General features: G+C 41.3%; 1 protein-coding gene across 4 annotated transcripts in view; it reads left to right on the top strand.

Annotated features, from left to right (window-relative positions):
• The first annotated feature begins 3,395 nt into the window (after positions 1–3,395).
• The window catches only part of TMEM25 (transmembrane protein 25), a 182,996-nt gene continuing 158,808 nt past the window's right edge, over positions 3,396–27,583 (top strand). For 2 of the 4 annotated variants that reach the window (XM_075838879.1, XM_075838877.1), the window contains exons 1-2: positions 3,396–3,507; positions 14,912–14,962. The gene's annotated coding sequence lies outside the window, so the exon portion shown is untranslated. The remainder of the gene's footprint in view (positions 3,508–14,911; positions 14,963–27,583) is intronic. The other 2 variants (XM_075838880.1, XM_075838878.1) reach the window with 1 other exon arrangement.

Here is a 27,583-nt window from a genome sequence, read left to right as displayed (position 1 = left end):
GGTCTGAGGGGCATGCTGTTACCTCTATGGCCGCGGCCATGGACACTTGAGTTCTCTGCGGTGTCTCCCTCCTGTGAGACGCCGGCACTCACTTCCTTGATCTGAGACTGGCTATCGCAGGGCGCGCGAGCCCGCGCGTGCATTACCTTAAAGGGCCAGTGTGCACACAATTGCAGGAAGTCTGCACTCAGTCCAGAATGCTGCTGGACTATAAAAAGGGCTCTGCCATCTTGATCACTGCCTGAGCGTTGTTGTATACCTAAAGTTTTTCTTGCAAATGGTCTCCCAGTGTTTTCCAGTTCCCAGTGTTACCCGTTCCTGCTGCCTGTACCCTGTATCCCGTGCTACCGTGCCCCTGTGCCATCTAGAGTTGAAGTCGAGTTGTGTCTTCCACTGCATCTACTGTGTCACACACCACCGGGTGTCCGTCTACTGCCGGAGCCTTATCTTCAGCCTGAATCACCGCTACTGTCTACATTGCCTCAGGTACCCTTTCTGGACTATAGACTTTGTACTATACCTGTTTGGCCAGCTGCTATCCCTCTACGCGGTATGGCCCAGTGACTCCACACCCCACACTGTGACACATTATTTTTTGCAGGCTGTTGCCAGAGATTCAATTTTATACACATTTGGATAGGGCGCCAGATATTTTGCTCATCAATCTTGGCGGGAATGATTTGGCGATGCGGACGTCCAGGGATCTGATGAGGGATGTTAAGCTGGATCCTTTACGTTTGTGGTCCTCGTTTCCTGGTTTGATCATTGTATGGCCGGACATCGTTACCCGCAGGGCGTGGCAACAAGCGCATTCCGTGCAGAGTTTGAACCGAGCTAGAGCAAAGGTGAACAAAGTCGTGGAGAAATTTGATGCTCGCAACAGAGGTGTGGTAGTGCGCCATAGGGAGTTGGACGGTGCAGAGTTCGGTTTTCTTCATTCTGACGGGGTGCACTTGAATGATGTGAGTCTGGACATGTGGACCTTGGGCATTTGGAACGGCTTGGAAAAAGCCCTGCAGCTGTGGAGGGACGTTCATGTGTAAGGTGTCACACATGAATGTCATGGTGGTAGAAGGAGGGGTCTTTGAAGGCACGTAATGGGAAGAAGGAGAACAACATAAAAGATTGTTGTTAAAGAACTCGGGGCATTTAACCCTGGCTAGTATTGTAGGGGCTGGGAGTGGTTACCCAGCTTGTTTTATAGATTCCTGATGGGCAGGGTCCCCAGGAAGGGTAAGGTCTTGGAGATGGTTGGTGCCCTCGGGTCAGGTGCAGTACGGCTGTAGGGCAATAAGTTCCAGACCTGACAAGAAAATAATTGAGTGAAAATATAATGCTTGAAGTGCCTTCAAGGATCCTTTAACAGGAGAATGCGTGCAGAATAGTGCAGGATGTTAATTTATAAAATGTTTGTTATATTATGTTTATGCTATTTGATTGCATTTGAATATTTTGTGTATTTAACCCTTTCACGCCGCAGCCCTTTTTCAGATTTTCATTTTTCCCTCCCCACCTTCCAAAGGCCATAACGCCTTTATTTTTCCGTCGATATAGTACTATGAGGGCTTGATTTTTGCGGGACGAGTTGTAGTTTACGAAGCACCATTTATTTTGCCGTATAATGCACTAGGAAACGGGAAAAAAATTATTTGTGGGGTAGAAAATGAAAAAAACTGCGATTCCGCCATAGTTTTTTGCGCGCCATTTTTACGGAATTCACTGTACAATTAAAACAACATGTTAATTTTATTCTATGGGTCAATACGATTACGCCGATACCAAATATGTGTAGGTTTTTCTATGTTTTACTACTTTTACAAGTAAAAAAGTGTAAAATAGAAAATTTATTTTGTTTCGCCAAATTTCGAGAGCCGTAACTTCTTTATTTTTCCTTCGATTAAGTTGTTTAAGGGCTTATTTTTTTGCGGGATAAGCTGTAGTTTTTAATAATACCATTTTGGTGTAAATGTGACGGTTTGATCACTGTTTATTTCATTTTTTGTGGGAGATTAGGTGACCAGAAAATAGACATTCTGGCGTTTACAATTTTTATTTTTTTTACGGCGTTCATCGTGCGGGTTAAATAATGATATATTGTGATAGTTCAGACTTTTACGGACGCGGCGATACCAATTATGTTTATTTATTTAATTTTTTACTATGCTCTAGGGGGAAAATGGGAAAAGGGGGGTTTTTTGAACTTTTAATTGTAATTTTTTTTTTACACTTTATTTAACTCATTTTTACATTTTTAATTAGTCCCCCTAAGGGACTTCAACCAGCGATCGTTAGATCGCTTGCACGATATACTGCAATACTAATGTATTGTAGTATATCGTGATTCTGACAGTCTCCTATGAAGATTAAATAACTATACTGGGACAGGCCAAACGATAAACGTTACAATAAACGTCCGCACATATCAAAAAGAAGAATAGACATAGAATACCCATAACTGAATGTGAGGACATATCACACCTCCACTGAGGGAAAGAATAACACCAAATACAAATTGTATCTGCAAAAATGTATGAATCCTTTATTACAATAAATCATAAAAACACATTGGCCATCAGGACCTAAAATGAAACGAACAATTAAAATACACTGATATGGAAAACAGAAAGGCTTCCTCACATTCAGTTATGGGTATTCTAAGTCTCCTATGAAGCCCTGCCGGAGGCAGAGCTTCATAGGAGTACCAAGATGGCGGACCTGGGGGACTTCGTCTGACCCCCAGGCAGCCGTGTGAACCAACGGCTCCCCCCGATCTCGCCGCGGGGGTGCCGTTGAGACGTTACAGGGGATCGCCCCCCTGTTCTTAGTCATTTAAATGCCGCGATCTCTATTGATCCCGCTCGTAACCCGGAAGTGTCGGCTGTAACACACAGCCGACACACTCGCTCTATGGAGCGGACTCAGCCCGTGAGCCCGCTCCATATCCCCCCACCCGGAGTGCGCCGTATATATACGGCGGATGTCGGGAAGGGGTTAATAAATGGCTGCTGTGGCCTTTACACCAATTTCAGGTTGTGGTCCCTTATTTGAGTTACTGGTGGGAGGTCATAGATAGCAAAACATTAAACATACCTTAGTCATGTTTTTAGGCTGTTTTAAAGTGATTTCACTTCTGGGCAGCTTAGTGCAACGTATTTTATTATTAACATAAGTTTTCAATTTAATATTTTCATAAAAAACAAAAATACTGAAAATGTGAATAAGAAACTGCTGAATAAGAAACCAACTTCAGCTCTAAATAAGAAACCAACTTCAGCATCGTTGTGGTGTTCTGAAAAAAACCATAACATTCAGTCCTGGAAAAAATGCCCTCTGCTGGCCATAAGGTGAGATTGTTCTGCGTTTGCTGGATGTGTGCCACTTGGAATATTACTGCAGTGGCTGAACAGGCCAGAGACGCTGCAGATACTGCAGGTGCTGGGATGCAGATCCCCCCATGAATGAGATGGTCTCTTTAATATTTGCGGGCTGGAACTGAACAAACTATAGGTGAGTGTACCTGATGGATAAATAATTAATACCTAATGGGATTTCTGAATATTCACACAAGGTCAAGATAGAAATTGTATTTTTGTAACTGTTATGCCTTTAAAATATGGGAAGCTCATCATCTTAATGTGTAACTCAGTTAGTGGAAACATAGCAGGGCTTATAGCCAAAAAAGAAGGATTGCTCATCCAAGACTACACTTAGCTATTCTAACACATTTAAAGGGACACTAAACCTAAAGACAAAAGCTTATAGAAGTGAAATGTAAATAAAGGTCGGCTTCTATGAGATGTTACTGCAGAGTAACAGAATTAAAGACCCTGTATGTGATATATTGTACTGATCATGGAGGAAAACATTCTTCTTATCACTTTTTTTTTAGCAATCCTCTTAATTTACGGTACAGCCAGCTTATCCTGTGCCTGACAAACAACAATAGATTTATTTAAATTGGAAAGCCACTGTATATAAAATATACTTCTGACTACCGGGATAAAATTACAAAGTCTGTCTTCTTAATTATAATTAAATGAACACTCTGATTCATATCGTGGGTATAAAAGGGGGGTAGGCCACAGATATATTATAAGATTTATAAGCATGGAGAAAAAATTGTCCGAAGCTAAATACAGATGAAATTGTTCTTCAAAAAACTGTCACCACGCATGCCCCGCTGCCGCATCCGCAGTGGGCACGTCTTAGTTGATACGTCAGGTAGGTTCTCCTACTAAATCCTAACTTGGATGGACAAGGTCCTTCCACACCGCCAGCTGTGTCTAAATACAAGGAATAGGCACGTAAGGCCCCAAGCACACGACCGTGCTTTTGCGGCCGCAATTCCCCCGAAAATCCACAGGAGTATTGCGGCCCCATTCATTCCTATAGGGCCATGCACACGACCGTGGTTTCCACGGTCCGTGCATTTCCCAGGAGCCAGGACCGCAGAAAGAACGGGCAAGTCTTATTACGGCCGTGTTCTGCTGTCCAGGCTCATAGCAAATAATAGCCGCGGCCATGTGCACGGCCCGCGATTTGCGGGCGGCTTGCAGGTGACACTCCGCCCCCTGCCAACCCGAAAATCACAGCCGTGCACATGGCTACGGTCGTGTGCATGAGGACTAAGTATAAAACAACATTATTCCGCAGAATAAGGCCCTGTTCACACAGAGTTATTTGCAGGTAGAAAATTCTGCCTGGAAAAATAAACGCTATAAACGCTGCGTTTTGCGCGCGCAAAAGGTCCGTGTGGCATTATTAGCTAGCATCATTATGACACTCTGTTTTTATGTTTACAAACAGAAAAGCACGAGGTGCTCTTCTGTTTTCATTTATTTATTTTACTACTGTAGCGTGCATCACGCGCGGTACCCGGAATTGCTTCTGTGTGCCGTGCGTGATTTGCACGCATCCATTGACATGTCGTGAGTTTCACGCAGCACACATACGCTGCGTGAAAAATCACTGACAGTCTGAACGGCCCCTTTCACTAACATAGGTCCGTGCGACGCGCGCAGCACGGACGTATAACACGTTTGTGTGAATAAGGCCTAACAGGCAAAGATAAAAAACATAAAATGCGTAAAAAAAACGCAGAGGCCGTTCGTGGCGTTTTTTTCCATCTCCCATTGATTTCAATGGGGATTTAGAGGCAGAAAACCACTCAAGATAGGTCATGTTGCTTTTTTTTCCCGCGAGCATTTTTTTCTGCTCGCGGGAAAAAAACGCCTCTCCTTTTATTGAAATCAATGGAGGGCAATTCCGGCCAATTTTTGCCGCGGTTTCCGCGGCAAAAAACTCAATGTGAACAGGGCCTAAAGAAAGATACATATACCATGAAAAACCAGTACAATTCAAACAGATCAGTCACACAGACCAATATAGGGAGGGAGAGGGTTCTCTTTCAAGCTGGAGGGGAGTCAAAGACGAAGAGGAACCTTGGTAAAATAAATTTATAATCCACCCCCGGATGTAGAGCCCACCCCCGGATTTAGAGCCCACCAATCCCATGATGAGAACCCAGGCTAATGGGTAATTCCCTTAAACCCTTCCTGCTGCAGCCACTTTTGACCTTCCTGACAGAGCTTTATTTTTCAAATCTGTGTCACTTTTTGTGGTAATGACTTTTGAATGCTTTTACCTTTCCAAGCGATTCTGAGATTGTTTTCTCTTCACATCTTGGACTAGTTAGTGGTAAAATTTGGTTGGTACATTCAGTATTTAATTGTGAAAAACAGCAAAATTTTACTAACAATTGCAAATAATAGCTTTTTTTAAATTTAAATAAATCTGCTTGTATGACAGATAGTAATACCAAGTAAGATAGTTTCTAATTAACATTTCCCAAACATCCTTCTATTTTTCTAGGATGTTACAAGGCTTAGAACTTTAGCACATATTTCTCACCTTTTCAAGAAGATTTCAAAAGGCTATGTTTACACGGACCACTTCAGTTGTGAAGTGGCTTTGAGGAGCCTATACAATACAAAACTGCACCCCTCAAAGTATTCAAAACAGCATTTAAAAGTTTCTTAACCCTTTAGGTGTTTCACAAGAATTAAAGCAAAGTGGAGGTGAAATTTACAAATTTACTTTTTTTATTTGCAGAAAATCATATTTAATCATTTTCTGTAACACAGAAAGTTTTACCAGAGAAACACAACTTAATATTTATTGCCCAAATTTTGCAGTTTTTAGAAATATCCCACATGTGGTCCTAGTGTGCTAATGGACTAAAATATAGGCCTCAGAATCAAAGGAGCACCTAGAGGATTTTGGGGCCTTCTATTTATTAGAATATATTTTAGGCACCATGTCAGGTCTGAAGAGGTCTTGTGATGCCAAAACAATGGACACACCCCATAAAAGACCCCATTTTGGAAACTACACCCCACAAGGAATTCATCTAATGGTCTAGTGAGCATTTTGACACCACAGCTGTTCCACAGATTTTATTAGAATTTGGACGTGAAAATGAAAAAATTTCATTTTTTCCAATAAGATGTAGTTTTAGTTTAAAATAACTATGTCCACAAGGAATAAAGAAGAAAAAAACCTGTTAAATGGGGCATAAACTGCTGTTTGGGCACACGGCAAAGATCAGAAGAGAAGGAGCACCATTTGGCTTTTGAAGCACAGATTTTGCTGGATTGGCTTCTTGACACCATGTCACTTTTGCAAAGCCCCTAAGGTACCAATACAGTGGAAACTACCCAAAAGGGACTGCATTTACTAAACTACACCCCTTGAGGAATTCATCTAGGTGTGTAGTGAGCATTTTGACCCCACAGGTGTTTCATAGATTTTATTAGAATTGGGCAGTGATAATTAAAAAAAATCCTTTTTCTTCAATGAGACGTAGCTTTAGCTCGAACTTTTTCATTTTCTTAATAAATAAAGGAAATAAAGACCACCAACATTTGTAAAGCAGTTTCTTCCGAGTACAGCAATAACCCATAAGTGGTCATAAACTGCTGTTTGGGCACACAGTAGGGCTCAGAAGGGAAGGAGTGCCATTTGGTCAACTGGTCCGGAGACACTAGTGACCGTATATCAACAAATTCACATTTACCGATCTCTTCCCTTGTTTCATTAGATAAATGTGTCCCCAAGGGGGCAACTCCGCATAAATATGAACCACGAAACAATAAACCATTGCTAGCCGGGCCCTGCTCAAGCTGTGCGCTTTTTACCTCTGGAGAAGGTGTTAAAGGAGTAGAGCCCTCTAATTTTGATAACATATGTTTTAAGAAATCCAAAATATCACCCCCGCCGCTAGATGCGGCCTTATTATATGCTTGAACACAAGACAACTTACCGGTCTGTTGAATGGCAGGCTGAGCATCAGGAGTCAGTATAGTAGGCTACGGAAAAGCTGTGGAAACCACAGCAGCAGGAACGGGCGATTGTCCCCTCTGCCCCCGGGTGTCTGGCCGTCTACGTCTCTGGCTCCCATGCGAACGCCTCGTATAGTGACTTCTATTACTGCTGTCAGATGAAGAGGAGGAATGATAACCAGACCACCCCCAGGCAGGAGCTGCCGGAACGTCCCCTGCTGTGTCTGCTCCTAGAGCGGCGCCCACTAGTGGGCCTATCTTCTCTGCTGTGAGAACGCCTGTGAGAGCAATCCCGCCTCGCCTGTCTCCTGGATGTGATACGATCAGACTGGGACCTTGATGCGCCCATAATGGGACCCATGGCCACGGGACCAACTAAGTACTACCAGGCATCGGCCATCAATAGGTACCTGAGCGCTAGCTCCAGGTGTCCCTGGTATACAGTCAAAAAAGTCACTGAACCCGTCAGTGACGCTAACCTGATGGATGGAGGTTTCAGCGCTAGATATAGCTGCTCTGTATACAGGATGCAAAGCAGCTGTATCTGAAAAAGTAAAAATAATTTTTAATAAAATGTATTTAGAAAGTTGCACCAAACGCACATTTTTATTTTAAAAAAATAACACCTATTTTAAAAGTGTACATAGCCTTTAACCCCTTGGAGACACAGACAATTTTGGTCTTGTGGACAGCCCATTTTTTAAAATCTGACATGTGTCACTTTATGTAATAATAACTTTGCAATGGTTTTTACTTATCCAAGCGATTCTGAGATTGTTTTATTTGTAACAAAAAACACCAAAATGTTGAGAAAATTTTCAAAAATTAGCATTTTTAATTTCAATGTTTTTATTGGGTTTTCAAACAAAATAGGGAAGGAAACAATAGAAAAGAAGGATGGGTGGGGAAGGGAAATATAAATCAAGTACATTATACATAACATTGTAGTATACAATTCTGAAGATTCTTTGAGCAGACCATACATAAAAATTAGCATTTTTATAAATTTAAATGTATTTGCTTGTAAGACCGATAGTAATACCACACAAATTAGTTACTAGTTAATATTTCTCATATGTCTACTTTATGTTTGCATCGTTTTTTTGAACATCCTTTTATTTTTCTAGGACGTTAGGAGGCTTATAACTTTAGCAGGAATTTTTCACATTTTCACGAAAATTTCCAAATCCAATTTTTTTAGGGACCAGTTCTGAAATGGCTTTGAGGGCCTTATATTTTGGAAACCCTCCATAAATAATCATACAGCCCCCACCATCCCCTTGTAGAGTGCCATACAGCCCCCACCTCCTTGTAGATAGTGCCATACAGCCCCCACATTGTAGACAGTGCCATACAGCCCCCACCTCCTTGTAGACAGTGCCATACAGCCCCCACCTCCTTGTAGACAGTGCCATGCAGCCCCCACCTCCCCTTTGTAGATAGTGCCCCCAAACCAAAAAATTTTTACTCATTTAGGCCCCGTTCCCACGACAAACAGAGCTGCTCCACAATGCCGATGTGAGGATCCTTGCGTAAGCCAACGTGATCCAGTGATGTCATCGCGCCGGCCTGCACATGGATCCTGTCCCTGCGGCTGATAGGCTGCAGGCTGAATGGCCTCTAGCCTAGTACAGAGTGTCCCAACCTTTTCAGACTTGAGGCACCCCCGGAAAAAAAAAAATTTCCTCAGAGCACTCCTGACAAAAATTGTTTAGAGAAAGACAGAAAACGGCTAAAATAAGCACTACACTCTTAGGGTATGTTCACACAGCATTTTGTAAGGCAGATTTTGAATTGACAATGTTATTTAACTTTTTTTTTTAGCGTTAGTTTTTTTAAGCCATTGAAGCTATTGCAAAAAACGAAGGCAAAAAAGCACTCCACGAGTGCTGCATCTATTTTCTGCCTCCTATTAATTTCATTTCAATTGGAGGTCAGAGGTGGAAACCACTTGCAGACCATCAGCCTCCCACTCACGGTAAAACAACCATCAGCCGCTCACTCACAGTAAAATGACCATCAGCCCGACACTCACAGATGCCCGCTGTAGATAGTGCCACACATCCCCCTTGTAGGTAGTGCCACACACCCCCTTGTAGGTAGTGCCACACAGCCCCCTTGTAGGTAGTGCCACACAGCCCCCTTGTAGGTAGTGCCACACAGCCCCCTTGTAGATAGTGCCACACAGCCCCCTTGTAGATCGCACCCCCCTCCACTGTAGCTCTCTGAAAGAGCGCAATCCCCATTTGGCTGGGGATTCCGCTCCTGGGCGGAGCGCTTGATGTGTTTGTCCATATATGGACAGTGACATCAGGGGCAACTCGTGAAGCAGAATCCCCATCCACAGCATTGCCAACACTGTGACCGTGGATTCCACTACAGGAGAAGCTCCTGATGACTCTGTCCATTTATGGACAGTGACGTCATGGGCTTCTCCTGGAGCTGAATCACTGGCCACTGCGTCGGCAACGCTGTGGGCGGGGATTCCGCTTCAGGAGTTGCGCCTGATGTCACTGTCCATATATGTAAATAGAAATAGTAAGGATGCACTCCAATGCGTTGGTGCTATTCAGGTTCGGGTTATACCCCACTCATAGATATAGAGAATAAACCAAAAAGCACTCCAAAGATACTCGATTGTATTGATTTCCAAAGAAGAATAATTTATTTTCGATCATTCCAAAATGGTAATTTGTACAAAACAGAATTTGTTCAATGCAAGCGAGAGGCGTTTTAACGTTTCGGCCCATCCAAGGCCTTTCTCACAATCGCTATAAGAAAAGCAGACAGTACAATATCACATATAGCACATTACATAGGGCAAAATATAAACAAATAAATTTAGAAAATTACAACAATAATATTTCTTATATCTTAATTTAGAGAAATAGTCCCAGTGGGTAATATCAATGGATATATGTGTAAGTTTAAATAACATGCATGAAAAGCAGAATATGCTTAAACGACATAAACATATGGCCATTATGATCATGTATTTATAAATTCACAGGCTAATAATGCTTAAACTTACAATAGGATATATATTACGTCAACAAGGAGACACATGGAGAAATGTAAATTATGGTATATCACATCAATATGGTCAGGGTATACATGTAAGTATTGGTAGGAGAGGTATTAGTAAAATATCTCTCAGGACCATACCATAAAGTACCGGCTGAGGAAAGCAGTGGTGGAAGAAAGTAAATAGAAGAGTACCGGTGTAAAGTATAGGACCGAGGAGATATATATGAAACAAGTCAAAACAAAGAGTAACAAAGTTATCTATATATCGGCAATATCGTACCTGCATGTAATTTCAAAGAGGTATAATGAGGAGACGGCGTCTGCCAGACGCTCCGAGATGTGAGTGTGCTCATGGCAGCACCCGTATATAAGGCGTCAGTTCCTCACACCGGATGTCCGGTACGTGGAACGCAAAGTTATTCCGGCGCATGCGCAATCGGAGGAGCGCCGTCATTCTGTGGAACGCAAGCCGTCCCCATAGCTATGGAGTATATTTTGTACTTGTGAGTTTTACCTTACCGCTTGTGGCCACCCTAGGTTCAAGTAACGTAACTGTAGTAATGTATAGAGTGTTATGTAAGTGATTGAATCTATATAAAATGATAAGGATAGTCTTGATCCGTATATGTTATATATGTAGAAAGTAATGTAGATAATACTAGACCATGAAAATAGCGTTGACTATCTCAAATGAACCGTTATAAATCCGAGCCCAAGTATGTGGAGGAAGTCAATGCATCTCTAGTTATTATATTTACGATCCATGAATTATATGTAAATATACAGGAAAGTGTGGCCTATTGGATAAAAATTTAAGGAACGCAGCGCTATTTGGTGGAAGAATATATAGGGAGAGAAAAAAAAAAAGGGGGGGTGGTTGTTGTATTGAATAAGCGGTATATGGAGAAAAAGAAAGATACTGATATGGCAAGGATAGGAGCATACTAAATAGTATAGGGAAAGATAGTAGGTGAACCGGTTTTATGGTACCTGTATCTGGTCGCACACTGGATCTCGATTATAAATGTTTTTCTATCGTGCCTGAGAAAGAGATAAATATATAGTATTAGTAACAAGAACAAAGGGATTAACAATAGATATAAATATTTTCAGCATAGTAGGTCAAATTCCCTGTTTAGGTCTTTAGGCGCCAGGGTCTCCAATGTGTGGATCCAATACGACTCCCTTTGTTTTAATATGTGTATATGGTTACCTCCCCTCCTAGGCCTGGAAACCTGCTCTATAATTTGGAATCTTAATTGAGAAATGTTATGATTAAATTTAATAAAGTGATCGGGAAGGGGTAGCCACACTTTCTTACACTTTATTGTGGACTTGTGACTAGATATACGGTCCCTGATGTGTTGGGTGGTTTCTCCCACATAGGTCAAGCCGCATGGACACTTAATTAAATAGACCACAAAATTCGAGTCGCAAGTATAAAAGACTCTAGCTGGAAAGGTTTTGTTAGTATGGGGGTGCTGAATTATATCACCCTTGATAATGCTGGAACAGCACGAGCAATGAAGACATGGAAATGTCCCGTTGCGTTTTGTCTGTAAGAAAGTTTGTAAAGATATTGTTGTAAGGCTACCGATGTCAGCTCTGATGACACGGTCACAAACATTGGAAGATCTCTTAGAGCACATCATTACTGGGTTCTTAAATTCCTCAATTCCTGAATAAGCGGTATGTAGTACCGACCAGTGTCTGCGGACACTCTGTAGTAGTTTTCGTATTATTGGATGATAAGTCAAGACTAAGGGTAATCTAGCCTGTTTGTTTTTTTTTTACAATAGTCTCCTGGTTCGTCACTAGTAGTCTATCTAATTCTTTTGATAATAATGATTTAGGATAACCTCTTTGTTCAAATTTGTCAGACATATTTTGCAATCTAATATTTTTGGTGTTTACATCAGATACAATCCTAGACACTCTCATGAACTGGGATCGAGGTAAAGAACAGAGCGTGTTCCTGGGGTGGCTACTATTAAAATGTAGCAGACCATTTCTGTCAGTGGGTTTAGTGAAGAGGTCTGAGCTAAGGAAACCAAACTCATCTAACACAATGGTGGTGTCTAGGAATGAAATCCTTTCTTGACTTGAGTTAAGAGTGAATTTTAATTCCTCTCTTATCTGGTTAATATAAACAAAGAAGTTGTCAAGGGATGCTGTCGGACCATCCCAAATACAAAAAATGTTGTCTATATTTCTGAACCAGCATAAGGCATGTTGTAAGAAAAGGGGTGTGTTGTATATATGTTCCTCTTCGAAAAGTGCCATATATGCATTTGCATACAGTGGGGTTACATTCGAACCCATAGCCGTTCCGCATGTCTGTACATAGAATTCGTCTCGGAATAGAAATACATTTTCATATAAGATTAATTTAAGTAGCTCAAGGCATAATGATATTGAATCTGAATTCATTGTGGTTGATTCTAGAAGACGGGTAACAGCTTGAATGGCCGTCTGATGTCCAAGGTTACTAAGGTACAAGTGTGGTAATTCCCTAATTTTCTTTAAAAAGTGACCTGTGTCAAGGATAAAGGAGGGTGTCATCTTGATTAAGGGGGTAAGGATTTTTTCCAAGAAAATAGAAAGTGGGGAGAGAATAGAATCAGTCGAGGCTACTATAGGCCTACCAGGTGGAAGTTGTAAAGACTTCTGGATATTGGGTTGAACATAGAAAACCGGAATTATTGGGTGGGGATTCTGCAGGTATTTAAACGTTTTATCGTCAATCGTTCCCCGGTCTCTATGTTCTTCCAAGATAGTAATAATTCTAGTACGGATCCTAGATGTAGGATCACTGTTGATTTTATTGTATGTATTTGAATCTGATAATTGTCTCTCTATCTCCAAAACATAATCATTCTTATCCCATACCACTATGGCACCCCCCTTATCTGCAGGTTTAATTATAATATCCTTATTGTTACTCAGGGATTATTTCTGTGTGGATAAAAGCCCATCCTATATTTGACCAAGAGGGCTTGTGTATCCCTTTTGATCAGATCGATGACCGCTTCTGTAGCGTGGTATATTCCCGGGGGAGAGTAGTTACTGCGATTATGTAAACCCAATGACTCAATCGATAGTGGTGTCGGGGCTGCAGTTAACGTAGGTGCAACAATATTAGTAGCAGAAACTCCAAAATGGGTCTTGAGTCTCAGAGATCTATACAATCTATTGAGTTCTTGCTCTAAAATTGCAGGAGACAGTCGGACAGAAAGACAAGCCTTTCTGTAGAACTGACAGTTCAGCTGGATTCAGGGTGTAGGAGGAGATGTTCACAACCAGGTCGTTGTTCTTACCTGGGACCGCGTCTGTATTGCCGGCTCTCGACTTCTCCCTTCTCCTCCTCGACCTTCGGGTAGGGGCCCCCTGCCCCTTCGATTCCCTAAAAAACTATTGGGACGGTATGATGGTCTTTCCACAGATGTATCGCTCCCAGACGTGGATTTGTTCACTCTTAACTCTAGTCAAGAAAGGATTTCATTCCTAGACACCACCATTGTGTTAGATGAGTTTGGTTTCCTTAGCTCAGACCTCTTCACTAAACCCACAGAGACAAATGGTCTGTTACATTTTAATAGTAGCCACCCCAGGAACTCACTCTGTTCTTTACCTCGATCCCAGTTCATGAGAGTGTCTAGGATTGTATCTGATGTAAACACCAAAAATATTAGATTGCAAAATATGTCCGACAAATTTGAACAAAGAGGTTATCCTAAATCATTATTATCAAAAGAATTAGATAGACTACTAGTGACGAACCAGGAGACTATTGTAAAAAAAAACAAACAGGCTAGATTACCCTTAGTCTTGACTTATCATCCAATAATACCAAAACTACTACAGAGTGTCCGCAGGCACTGGTCGGTACTACATACCGCTTATCCAGGAATTGAGGAATTTAAGAACCCAGTAATGATGTGTTCTAAGAGATCTTCCAATGTTCGTGACCATGTCATCAGAGCTGACATTGGTAGCCTTACAACAATATCTAGACAAACTTTCTTACAGACAAAACACAATGGGACATTTCCATGTCTTCATTGCTCGTGCTGTTCCAGCATTATCAAGGGTGATATAATTCAGCACCCCCATACTAACAAAACCTTTCCAGCTAGAGTCTTTTTTACTAGCGACTCAAATTTTGTGGTCTATTTAATTAAGTGTCCATGCGGCTTGACCTATGTGGGAGAAACCACCCAACACATCAGGGACCGTATATCTAGTCACAAGTCCACAATAAGGTGTAAGAAAGTGTGGCTACCCCTTCCCGATCACTTTATTAAATTTAATCATAATATTTCTCAATTAAGATTCCAAATTATAGAGCAGGTTTCCAGGCCTAGGAGGGGAGGTAACCATATACACCTATTAAAACAAAGGGAGTCGTATTGGATCCACACATTGGAGACCCTGGCGCCTAAAGGCCTAAACAGGGAATTTGACCTACTATGCTGAAAATATTTATATCTATTGTTAATCCCTTTGTTCTTGTTACTAATACTATATATTTATCTCTTTCTCAGGCACGATAGAAAAACATTTATAATCGAGATCCAGTGTGCGACCAGATACAGGTACCATAAAACCGGTTCACCTACTATCTTTCCCTATACTATTTAGTATGCTCCTATCCTTGCCATATCAGTATCTTTCTTTTTCTCCATATACCGCTTATTCAATACAACAACCACCCCCCTCCTTTTTTTTTTTCTCCCTATATATTCTTCCACCAAATAACGCTGCGTTCCTTAAATTTTGATCCAATAGGCCACACTTTCCTGTATATATACATATAATTCATGGATCGTAAATATAATAACTAGAGATGCATTGACTTCCTCCACATACTTGGGCTCGGATTTATAACGGTTCATTTGAGATATTCAACGCTATTTTCGTGGTCTAGTATTATCTACATTACTTTCTACATATATAACATATACGGATCAAGACTATCCTTATCATTTTATATAGATTCAATCACTTACATAACACTCTATACATTACTACAGTTACGTTACTTGAACCTAGGGTGGCCACAAGCGGTAAGGTAAAACTCACAAGTACAAAACATACTCCATAGCTATGGGGACGGCTTGCGTTCCACAGACCGACGGCGCTCCTCCGATTGCGCATGCGCCGGAATAACTTTGCATTCCACGTACCGGAAATACGGTGTGAGGAACTGACGCCTTATATACGGGTGCTGCCATGAGCACACTCACATCTCGGAGCGTCTGGCAGACGCCGTCACCTCATTATACCTCTCTGAAATTACATGCAGGTACGATATCGCCGATATATAGATAACTTTATTACTCTTTGTTTTGACTTGTTTCATATATATCTCCTCGGTCCTATACTTTACACCGGTACTCTTCTATTTACTTTCTACCACCACTGCTTTCCTCAGCCGGTACTTTATGGTATGGTCCTGAGAGGTATTTTACTAATACCTCTCCTACCAATACTTACATGTATACCCTGACCATATTGATGTGATATACCGTAATTTACATTTCTCTATGTGTCTCCCTGTTGACGTAATATATATCCTATTGTACGAAGTTTAAGCATTATTAGCCTGTGAATTTATAAATACATGATCATAATGGCCATATGCTTATGTCGTTTAACCCCTTCCCGCTCCTGGACGTACTATTAGGTCATGGCAGCTGTATCGTTCGCGCTCCATGACCTAATAGTACGTCTCGGGAGTAACGGCCATTTCGGCCGTCCTCCCGACACATACAGGAGCTGTGACGCTGCTGTCTTGTTCAGCAGCTGTCACAGCTCCTACAGCGGGGACCGATCGCTGTGTCCCCGCTGATTAACCCCTTAAAAGCCGCGTTCTATAGAGATCGCGGCTTTTTAGGGGTTAAGCTGCCATCACCGGCCTGCTACGCGATAGTGGCCGGCGATGGTGACTATGGCAACCGGACACCAAACAATGGTGTCCGGCTATGCCATAGACGGAAGCCTAGTGGGTCCTGACAACGTCAGGACCCACTATGCTTGCTGTCAGTGAGTAGCTGACAGTTCTAATACACTGCACTACACATGTAGTGCAGTGTATTAGAATTGCGATCAGGGCCTCCTGCCCTCAAGTCCCCTAGTGGGACAAAGTAATAAAGTAAAAAAAAGATGTGTAAAAATAAGAAATAAAAGTTTTAAAAGTATTAAAAGTAAAAATCCCCCCTTTTCCCTTATCAGTCATTTATTATTAATAAAAATATATAAACAAACAAATAAACTATACATAATTGGTATTGCCGTGTCCGTAACGGCCTGAACTACAAAATTATTTCGTTATTTATCCCGCACGGTGAACGCCGTAAAAGAAAATAATAATAAACCGTACCAAAATCACAATTGTTTGGTCACTACACCTCCCAAAAAATGGAATAAAAAGAGATCAAAAAGTCGCATGTACCTAAAAATGGTACTGATCGAAACTACAGTTCGTTACGCAAAAAATAAGTCCTCGCACGGCTTTATTGATTGAAAAATAAAAAAGTTCTGGCGCTTAGAATAAGGTAACACAAAAAGTGAATGATTGTTTACAAAACGTATTTTATTGTGCAAACGCCATAAGACATAAAAAAAAACATAAACATATGGTATCGCCGTAATCGTATCGCCCCGCAGAATAAAGTGAATATGTCATTTATAGCGCACGGTGAACACTGTAAAAAAAAAAGAATAAAAAGACAATAGTAGAATTGCTGTTTTTTAGTCACCACGCCACCTAAAAATAGAATAAAAACTGATCAAAAAGCCGCATGCACCCCAAGAAAACTACAATGGATTCCTCAAGGGGTCTAGTTTCCAAATTGGGGTCACTTTTGGGGGGTTTACAATGTTTTGGCACCACAAGACCTCTTCAAACCGGACATGGTGCCTAATAAAAAAGAGGCCTCAAAATCCACTAGGTGCTCCTTTGCTTCGGAGACCGGTGCTTCAGTCCATTACCGCACTAGGGCCACATGTGGGATATTTCTCAAAACTGCAGAATCTGGGCAATACGTGTTAAGTTGCGTTTCTCTGAAAAAACCTTTTGTGTTATAAAAAAAATGGTATAAAGAGGATTTTCTGACAAAAAAAAAATGTACATTTCACCTCTACTTTTCTCTAAATTTCTGTGATACACCTAAAGGTTCATAAACTTTCTAAATGCTGTTGTGAATACTTTGAGGGGTCTAGTTTCTAAAATGGGGTATTTGATAGGGGTTTCTAATATATGGGCCCCTCAAAGCAACTTCAGATCTGAACTGGAACCTAAAAAAATAAATAAATGAGGCAATACTTCGCTTCTTACAATTATACTGATAATGAGCCGTGCCCACACCGAGATGACCCCAGTTTTGACCGTTTGTATAAACGGAGACCCCTATTAGACCGTTTCAGTGCCCGTTTTCCCAAGCATACACCCCCGAGAAGTGTATCTCTATTGATGAGTCCCTGGTACATTTTAAAGGGAGGGTTAAATTCCGCGAGTACCTGCCGGGTAAGAGGGCAAGGTATGGCTTGAAGATGTATAAGCTGTGCGAGAGTGCATCAGGGTATCCCTACAGGTTTAGGATATATGAAGGAAAGGCCACCCCCAAACCAGACTGCATCCTGGACTACAATAGGTACATGGGAGGGATGGACTGCAGCGCTACAGCGCCATGCGGTGTGGTATAAGAAGCTGGCCGGGCACATCATACAGGTGGCATTGTACAATGCGTAAGTGCTACGTCGATGTGCAGGCCAGACGGGAACTTTCCTGGAATTTCAAGAGGTGATTATCAAGAACCTAATCTTTAGGGACCAAGAACGGGAGGCACCCAGTACTTCTGGAAGCGGGGCCACACGCATCGTACCAGGGCGGCAACACTTTCCAGGAGAAGTTCCCCAAACTGGCAAGAAGGGAAAAAGTCAAAAGAGGTGCAAAGTCTGCTATAAGAGGGCGATAAGGGATGACACAATATATCAATGTGACACGTGTCCCGAATAACCAGAGCTCTGTATGAAAGTGTTTTAAAATTTATCATACATCCCTTGGTTTATAATTTACACCAATTTTACTTACCCTGATGCACTCCGCACAGCTTATACCCCCTCGTCTTTCCCCTCTGAGCCCTGCTGTGTGCTCAGGCAGCTGATAACAGCCACATGTAGGGTAATGCCATACCCGGGAGAACCCACATTACAGTTTATGGGGTGTAGGTCTCCGGTCAAAATGCACCTCTAGATGAATGCCTTAAGGGTGTAGTTTTTAAAACGGGGTCACTTCTTGCGGGTTTCAACTGTACTGGTACCTCAGGGGCTTCTGCATACATGACTTCGCACTAGAAAATCCCCAGTAGGCCAAATGATGGTCCTTTCCTTCTGAGCCCTCCCATGGGCCCAAACGGCAGTTTATCACAAAAAATGGGGTATTGCTGCACTCAGAACAAATTGCGCAACAGAATGGGGTATTTTGTTTCTTGTAAAAATAAGACATTTTTAGCCAAAACGACATATTATTTGAAAAAAATAATTTTGTTTTCATTCCCAGCCCAATTCAAATAAGTTCTGTGAAAAAACTATGGGGTCAAAATGGTCACAACACCCATAAATGAATTCCTTGAGGGGTGTAGTTTCCAAAATGGGGTCATTTGTGGTTGGTTTCTATTGCTTTGATACCTCTGGGGCTCTGCAAATGCGACATGGCACCCGAAAACCAAACCAGCAAAATCTGGACTCCAAAGAACACACAGCGCTCCTTTCCTTCTGAGCCCTCCCATGGGCCCAAACGGCAGTTTATCACCATAAATGGGGTATTACCGCACTCAGGACAAATTGGGCAACAAAATGTAGTATTTTATTTCTTGTGAAAATAAGAATTTTTGAGCTAAAATTACATATTATTGGAAAAAATATATATTTTTTAAATTCCCAGCCCAATTCAAATAAGTTCTGTGAAGAAACTATGGGGTCTAAATGGTCACATTACCCATAAATGAATTTCTTGAGGGGTGTAGTTTCCAAAATGGGGTCACTTCTGGTGGGTTTCCATTGCTTTGATACCTCTGGGGCTCTGCAAATTCGACATGGCACCCGAAAACCAAACCAGCAAAATCTGTACTCCAAAGAACACACAGCGCTCCTTCCCAAAGAACACACAGCGCTCCTTCCCTTCTGAGGCCTCCCATGGGCCCAAACGGCAGTTTATCGCCACAAATGGGGTATTGCTGCACTCAGGAGAAATTGGGCAACAAAATGGAGTATTTTGTTCCCTGTGAAAATAAGACATTTTGATAAAAAATTACATCTTATTGGAAAAAATTTCATTTTTTTAATGTCACAGCCCAATTGAAATAGGTGCTGTGAAAAAACTGTGTGGTCAAAATGCTAACAACAATCATAAATGAATTCCTTGAGGGGTGTAGTTTCCAAAATCGGGTCACTTCTGGTGGGTTTCCATTGCTTTGATTCCTCTGAGGCTCTGCAAATGCGACATGGCACCCGAAAACCAATCCAGCAAAATCTGGACTCCAACTAACATATAGCGCTCCTTTCCTTCTGAGCCCTCCCATGGGCCCAAATGGCAGTTTATCACCACAAATGGGGTATTGCCACACTAAGGACAAATTGGGCAACAAAATGGGGTATTTTGTTCCCTGTGAAAATAAGAAATTTTGATCACAAATTACATTTTATTGGAAAAAATGACATTTTTTTTTCATTTCACAGCCTAATTCAAATACGTGCTGTGAAAAAACTGTGCGGTCAAAATGGTAACAACAACCATAAATGAATTGCTTGAGGGGTGTAGTTTCCAAAATGGGGTCACTATTGGGGGATTCCTACTGTTTTGGCACCTCAACACCTCTTCAAACCTGGCATGCTGCCTAAAATATATTCTAATAAAAAAGAGGACTCAAAATGCACTAGGTGCTTCTTTGCTTCTAGGGCTTGTGTTTTAGTCCACGAGCGCAGTAGGGCCACATGTGGGACATTTCTAAAAACTGCAGAATCTGGACAATATATATTTATTAGTGTTTCTCTGGTAAAACCTTCTGTGTTACAGAAAAAAAAATGAATAAAATTGAAATTCAGCAAGAAAAATGAAATTTGCAAATTTCACCTCCACTTTGCTTTAATTCCTGTGAAATGCCTGAAGGGTTAAAAACTTTCTAAATGCTGTTTTGAATACTTTGAGGGGTCTAGTTTTTAAAATGGGGTGTTTTATCAGGGTTTCTAATACATAGGCCCCTCAAAGCCACTTCAGAACTCAAGAGGTACCTTAAAAAAAAAGGCTTTTGAAATTTTCTTAAAAATATGAGAAATTTCTGTTTATGTTCTAAGCCTTGTAACGTCCAAGAAAAATAAAAGAATGTTTAAAAAACGATGCCAATCTAAAGTAGACATATGGGAAATGTGAACTAGTAACTATTTTGGGTGGTATCACCGTCTGTTTTACAAGCAGATGCATTTAAATTCTGAAAAATGCAATTTTTTCAAAATTTTCTCTCAATTTTGCTATTTTTCACCAATAAACACTGAATATATCGACCAAATTTTACCACGAACATGAAGCCCAATGTGTCACGAGAAAACATCTCAGAATCGCTTGGGTAGGTTTAAGCATTCCGACGTTATTACCGCATAAAGTGAAATATGTCCGATTTGATAAATGGGCTCTGAGCCTTAAGGCCAAAACTAGGCTGCATCCTTAAGGGGTTAAGCATATTCTGCTTTTCATGCATGTTATTTAAACTTACACATATATCCATTGATATTACCCACTGGGACTATTTCTGTAAACCAAGATATAAGAAATATCATTGTTGTAATTTTCTAAATTTATTTGTTTCTTTTTTGCACTATGTAATGTGCTATATGTGATATTGTACTGTCTTCTTTTCTTATAGCGATTGTGAGAAAGGCCTTGGATGGGCCAAAACGTTAAAACGCGTATCGCTTGCATTGAACAAATTCTGTTTTGTACAAATTACCATTTTGGAATGAATGAAAATAAATTATTCTTCTTTGGAAATCAATACAATCGAGTATCTTTGGAGTGCTTTTTGGTTTATTCTCTAACTCTCCATATATGGACAGAGACATGAAGCACTCCGTCCAGGAGTGGAATCCCCGGCCATAGGGGAATTCCACTCTTTCAGGGAGCTACAGTGGTGCTATGTACGGGAAGGGGGGTGGGGGAATCCATCTACAGAGTCGGGGGCGCTATCTACAAGGGGTCTGCAAAAAATCTCCTCACATCCACTTTGCGCTGTGAGGAGGAGAAAAGCACTGCCGTGGCAGTGGTTCGGAGGAGGGTTCCCACGGTACCCCCGGTTGGGAACTACTGGCCTACTGCTATAGTGTTAAATAGTATCTGCATCCTTAGCAGGGCCGTATTTACAGCTCACGCTGCCCTAGGCACTAAGCCTTAATATGCCCCCATTAAAGGCCTATTTATTTTAGCCAATTATCACCATGATTTGCTAGTTTTTGACCATAATGATATTTGGTCATTGTTAACAAAGGAGAAGATCAATGACAAAACCTTTGCTTATCATTGCTCTGCAATTGTGATGTGAAAATAATTGTTATCAGTGACACGATTGATAAATGTGAATGCCTCTCATAGTGAAATTTACACTTGTCATTGATGCCCAGTGCACAGTCTAGTCCTGGTGTCAGGTGGTGTGGACTGTGCTGCCCAAAACTCTTGGGTTCTATTGGGAAATACAGGGCATACTTTGCTGTACCAGAGTCTGGAATCTGCTTACATAGATTAGAGCTACCCACAAATTATAATAATACAATGCCTAAATATTACAACTATGACTAAATAATACCACCATACTGTGACTAGATAACACAGCCATAAACTGACTAAATAATACCACCATACACTGAATATTACCACCATACAATGAATAGATAACACTATGGGAAGAAAATAGTTGTGCGCAACCTTTCAAAATGTCTGATAGGGAAACATTGAAATTGATGCTCATGTCATCCTAATGCCAAAATTCTAGCCTTATAGCCAAGTCTCCCCCCCACCCCCCTCACACAAGCAAACTATAACTAAGTTCTGCTCCTCCACACATTTTATTTAAGATGTATACACACACGTTGCATTCAGATCTTGCGGCAATTTCTGCAAAATTAAATGCAGCAAAAACTGCAATATGACTGCAACACGTGAATATACTCTTAGGGCAGGAATACACACAGCGTAAACACTGCAGATTCTCTGCAACGGATTTCATTGCAGAAAATCCGCAGCATAATACAGTAGCAGAAGAATGGATGAAATAAAACAAATCTCAGCTCTACACAGAAACGCTACATAAATTGACCTGCGGTGTGTTTTTTTAATCTGCAGCATGCCAATTTATGCTGCAGAATTGCTGCTCTTGTATTGTAAGATTTCCCCATTAAATTCAATGGGAGGTAAAACCCGCAACAAAGTCAAAAATCTCAATTAAAAAGTCAATTAATAAGTCATAGAAATGCGTATTCTGTTCTGAGCGTAGCCCGGCCTCCTGGGATGACGATTTATCCCATGTGATTGCTGCAGCCAATCAAAGGCTGCAGCAGTCACATGGACTACAGCATCATCGCAGGAGGCCAGGCTACGTTCAGAAAAGAGGGACGCGTCGCCATCACTACGGCCGGGAGTATTCGATTTTTTTCATTTTATTTCTGCAGTTTTTCCGCAGCGGACATGCCGCCCGAAAAACTACAGCAAAATTTGGTGCAGTTTTTCAAATGGAATTCTCTGTGGTTTCCAGGAGAGATACTCTGTGTAGTTTTACGCAGTGTATCCGCCCTGTGTGTTCCTTCCCTTATAATCAAGGTAATCTCCCCGACAAAAATTATCTCTAAAGAATCCTCTCTCCCCCATACATATTTGCAGCCAAGTTCCCCTCCCCCACATATAATTTATAATAAGCTCTTAAACCACAACATAAACTATACCGAAGTCCCCCTCCCCAGGGCCCACGAACCTGGGCAAGTGCCGGGGCCCACTGCTCTTGTAGGGGCCCATTCGGCCGCCGGGTGCTTTACGCCGCCCACCTGTTTAAATTAACTATAGCCGTCCGTGATGCGCGGCGGCAGATTGCAGAGATGAGCAGATAAAAATAATTTAAAAAAACTCAGCTAACACGTTCCCACGACGAGCTGAAAGGTCCCGTCACTGCCTTCTTACTGGTACTTGGCGCCGCTCGCATCCACAATAACAATGCATTGCGGTGAAGATGACGTAATCATGTCACGCTGACGTGATTGCGTCATCTGCGCCCACCGCTTTGTTATTGTGGATGCGAGCGGCGCCAAGTACCAGTAAGAAGGCAGTGACTGGACCGTTCAGCTCGTCGTGGGAACGTGTTAGGTTACATAGTTACATAGTACGGCTGAAAAAAGACACATGTTCATCAAGTTCAACCAAGGGACGGGAAAAGGGAAGGAAAAATTTCTACACATAGGAGCTAATATTTTTTTGTTCTAGGAAATTATCTAACCCTTTTTTAAAGCCATCTACTGTCCTTGCTGTGACCAGCTCCTGCGGTAGGCTATTCCATAGATTCACAGTTCTCACGGTAAAGAAGCCTTGTCGCCTCTGCAGTTTGAACCTTTTTTTCTCCAGACGGAGGGAGTGCCCCCTTGTTTTTTGAGGGGGTTTTACAAGGAACAGGATTTCACCATATTTTTTGTATGTGCCATTAATATATTTATATAAGTTAATCATGTCCCCCCTTAGTCGTCTTTTTTCAAGGCTAAATAGGTTTAATTCTTTCAATCTTTCCTCATAACTTAAATTCTCCATGCCCCTAATTAGCTTCGTTGCTCTTCTTTGTATTTTTTCCAACTCCAGGGCATCCTTTCTATGAACTGGAGCCCAGAACTGAACTGCATATTCTAGATGAGGCCTCACTAATGCTTTGTAAAGTGGCAATATTACATCCCTGTCACGTGAGTCCATGCCTCTTTTAATACACGACAATATCCTGCTGGCCTTTGAAGCAGCTGATTGACACTGCATGTTGTTATTGAGTTTATGATTTACAAGAACACCCAGATCCTTCTCAACAAGTGAATCCGCCAGTGTAGCTCCCCCTAGGACATATGATGCATGCAGGTTGTTGGTACCCAGATGCATAACTTTACATTTATCTACATTAAACTTCATCTGCCAAGTGGACGCCCAAACACTTAGTTTGTTTAAATCTGCCTGCAATTCATGAACATCTTCCATAGACTGAACTATATTACATAGCTTGGTGTCATCTGCAAAAATAGAAATAGTGCTATTAATCCCATCTTCTATATCATTAATAAATAAGTTGAATAATAGTGGTCCCAGCACTGAACCCTGGGGTACACCACTTATTACCGGGGACCATTCAGAGTAGGAATCATTGACCACAACTCTCTGGATTCGGTCCTTGAGCCAATTCTCAATCCAATTACAAACTATATTTTCTAAACCTATAGTCCTTAATTTACCCATTAGGCGTCTATGGGGGACAGTGTCAAATGCCTTTGCAAAGTCCAAAAACACTAAATCCACAGCGGCCCCTCTGTCTAGACTTCTGCTCACCTCTTCATAAAAACAGATTAGGTTAGTTTGACAACTTCTGTCCTTAGTAAAACCGTGCTGGCTGTCACTTATAATGCTATTTATTGTCACATAATCCTGTATATAGTCCCTCAATAGCCCCTCAAACATTTTCCCCACAATGGATGTTAAGCTTACTGGTCTATAATTACCCGGGGAAGACCTAGAGCCCTTTTTGAAAATAGGCACCACATTTGCGCTGCGCCAGTCCCTTGGCACTATACCAGTCACTAGAGATTCTCTGAATATTATGAAAAGGGGGACAGAAATAACTGAACTAAGCTCTTTAAGAATTCTAGGGTGTAACCCATCTGGTCCCGGGGCCTTGTGCACATTTATTTTATTTTATTTAGCTTGGACCATATTTACATTCATCCAATTCAGTATATCAACTGATATATTAACAGCACTGGCACCGGCTACATCAGCTGCTCTTTCTTCTGTTGTATATACAGAGCTAAAGAACCCATTTAGTAACTCTGCCTTCTCTTGATCCCCTGTGATCAACTCCCCATTACCATTATCTAGGGGTCCTACATGTTCAGACCTTGGCTTTTTTAGCATTTATATACTTGAAGAATTTTTGGGGATTTGTTTTACTATCCTTGGCCACCTGCCTTTCATTTTGTATTTTTGCTAATTTTATTACATTTTTACAGATTTTATTAAGCTCTTTATATTTTACAAAGGCTACATCTGTACCCTCAGATTTGTATTTTTTAAATGCCCTTTTTTTGTCGTGCATTGACCCTTTCACAGAAGGTGTAAGCCATGTGGGGTTTAATTTGAGTCGTTTATACTTGTTGCCTATAGGAATAAATTTTGCACTATAATAACTCAAAGTAGATTTGAAAATCTCCCATTTATCATTTGTTCCATTATTTGACATTAATTCTTCCCAGTCCATATCCTGATTTGCAGCCCTCATCCTGGGGAAATTGGCTTTCTTAAAATTAAATGTTTTTGCCCTCCCAGCCTGCGTTTGTTTTTTACAGTATAGGTAAAATGTAACTATATTATGATCACTGTTACCGAGGTGAGTTTTTTTGTAATTATTTTTATTGGAGCAAAGGCGCAAAATTTGGGGATTTGGGGGATTATCTTTTATACGGGAGCATAGGCAACGGACTAACTTCTATATGGGGGTAGGTGTGTATGTATGGCCATGTATGATACTGTCTGACGGGCCCTGTATCTAAGCATACTACATCTTAGGCTTACATACAGGGCCCCAGCAGACAGTAATCTTATACAGTATAAGATTACTGTCTGCTGGGTCCCTGTATCTAAGCCTACCCTGTGGTAGGCTTAGGTACATGGTCTAACAGACGGTATCACACATGGGCCCTGTATCTAAGCCTACAACATGTGTTACAATTTTTTTTTTGTGTTTGTGTTTTTTTTACAGGTTTGGTCGTTGGACTACGTCGGATTTGAGGACTACTTCGAAGACGGCTTTTATTTTCAATAAAATAGTTAATGAGGGTTGTGTGTGGGGGGTTTTATTTAAATAAAATATTTTTTCTATGTCTTTCTATTTTCTTTTAAACTTTTATTACTACCGCCTTAGTAATGGCCGCTGGCTGATTGACAACGTCCATTACTAAGGCGGGGCTTAATGTTAACCCCCATTATTACCGCAGAACCCACCACCGTTGGGAAGAGCCGGGTATGATCCAGTAGCGATGGTCGGACACCGGGGCACACACAAACCGGTATTATAAGGCTGGGGAAGCCCAAAAATAGTGGCCCTTCCCACCCTGGTAATGCTAGGCCGCTGCTGCTCTGTTGTATCTGACTGGTTAAGAAAAATGGCAGGGACACCACGTAATTATTATTTTTATTTTTTTAAACAATTGGTAAAAACGACGTGGGGTCCCTCCCAAATTTTTCATAACCAGCCAGATACAACACTGCAGCAGCAGCCTAGCATTACCAGGAAGGGAAGGGCCGACTGTTTTTGGCTTTTCCCAGTCTAATAAACCCAGCCAGTGGGCGCCCCAGTTCCCAACAAGCGCTACAGCTGATCGGGTACTGGATCGTACTCGGCTCCTCCCGGCAACCCTGGTGGCAATGGGTACCGGGGTAATAATTGGGGTATGTGTAAGCCTCTGCACCGGCTAATGCTAAGCCCGCCTTAGTAATGGACGCTGTCAATCAGCCAGCGGCCATTACTAAGGCGGTAGTAGTAAAGTTTAAAAAAATACAAGGACATGGAAGAAATATTTTATTGCAATAAAATACAATAAAACCGTCAACCGTCGTTTACCATTTTATTGAGAATAAAAAAACTTCATCATCGAAGTAGTCCTCGAATCCGAAGTAGTCCAACATCTGAACATGTAAAAAAACACAAACACAAAAAAAATTAGTAACGCATAAAAAAAGCAAAACAATTCTTATACTTACCTCTCCTGGGTCCAGCGCAGGAGCCGCAATGTCAGCGAGCTGAGCCCTATATCTAAGCCTATCATATGTGGTACTGTCTGCTGAGCCATTGTATCTAATCTTATCCATAGCTATAGGGTCGTAGTGCTATAGATATGCTGTCTCATATATATATATATATATATATATATGTATATAT

This window comes from Rhinoderma darwinii, chromosome 10 (assembly GCF_050947455.1).
Source record: "Rhinoderma darwinii isolate aRhiDar2 chromosome 10, aRhiDar2.hap1, whole genome shotgun sequence".
Taxonomy (NCBI): Eukaryota; Metazoa; Chordata; class Amphibia; order Anura; family Rhinodermatidae; genus Rhinoderma; species Rhinoderma darwinii.
This window is presented reverse-complemented; position numbering and strand designations above follow the sequence as displayed.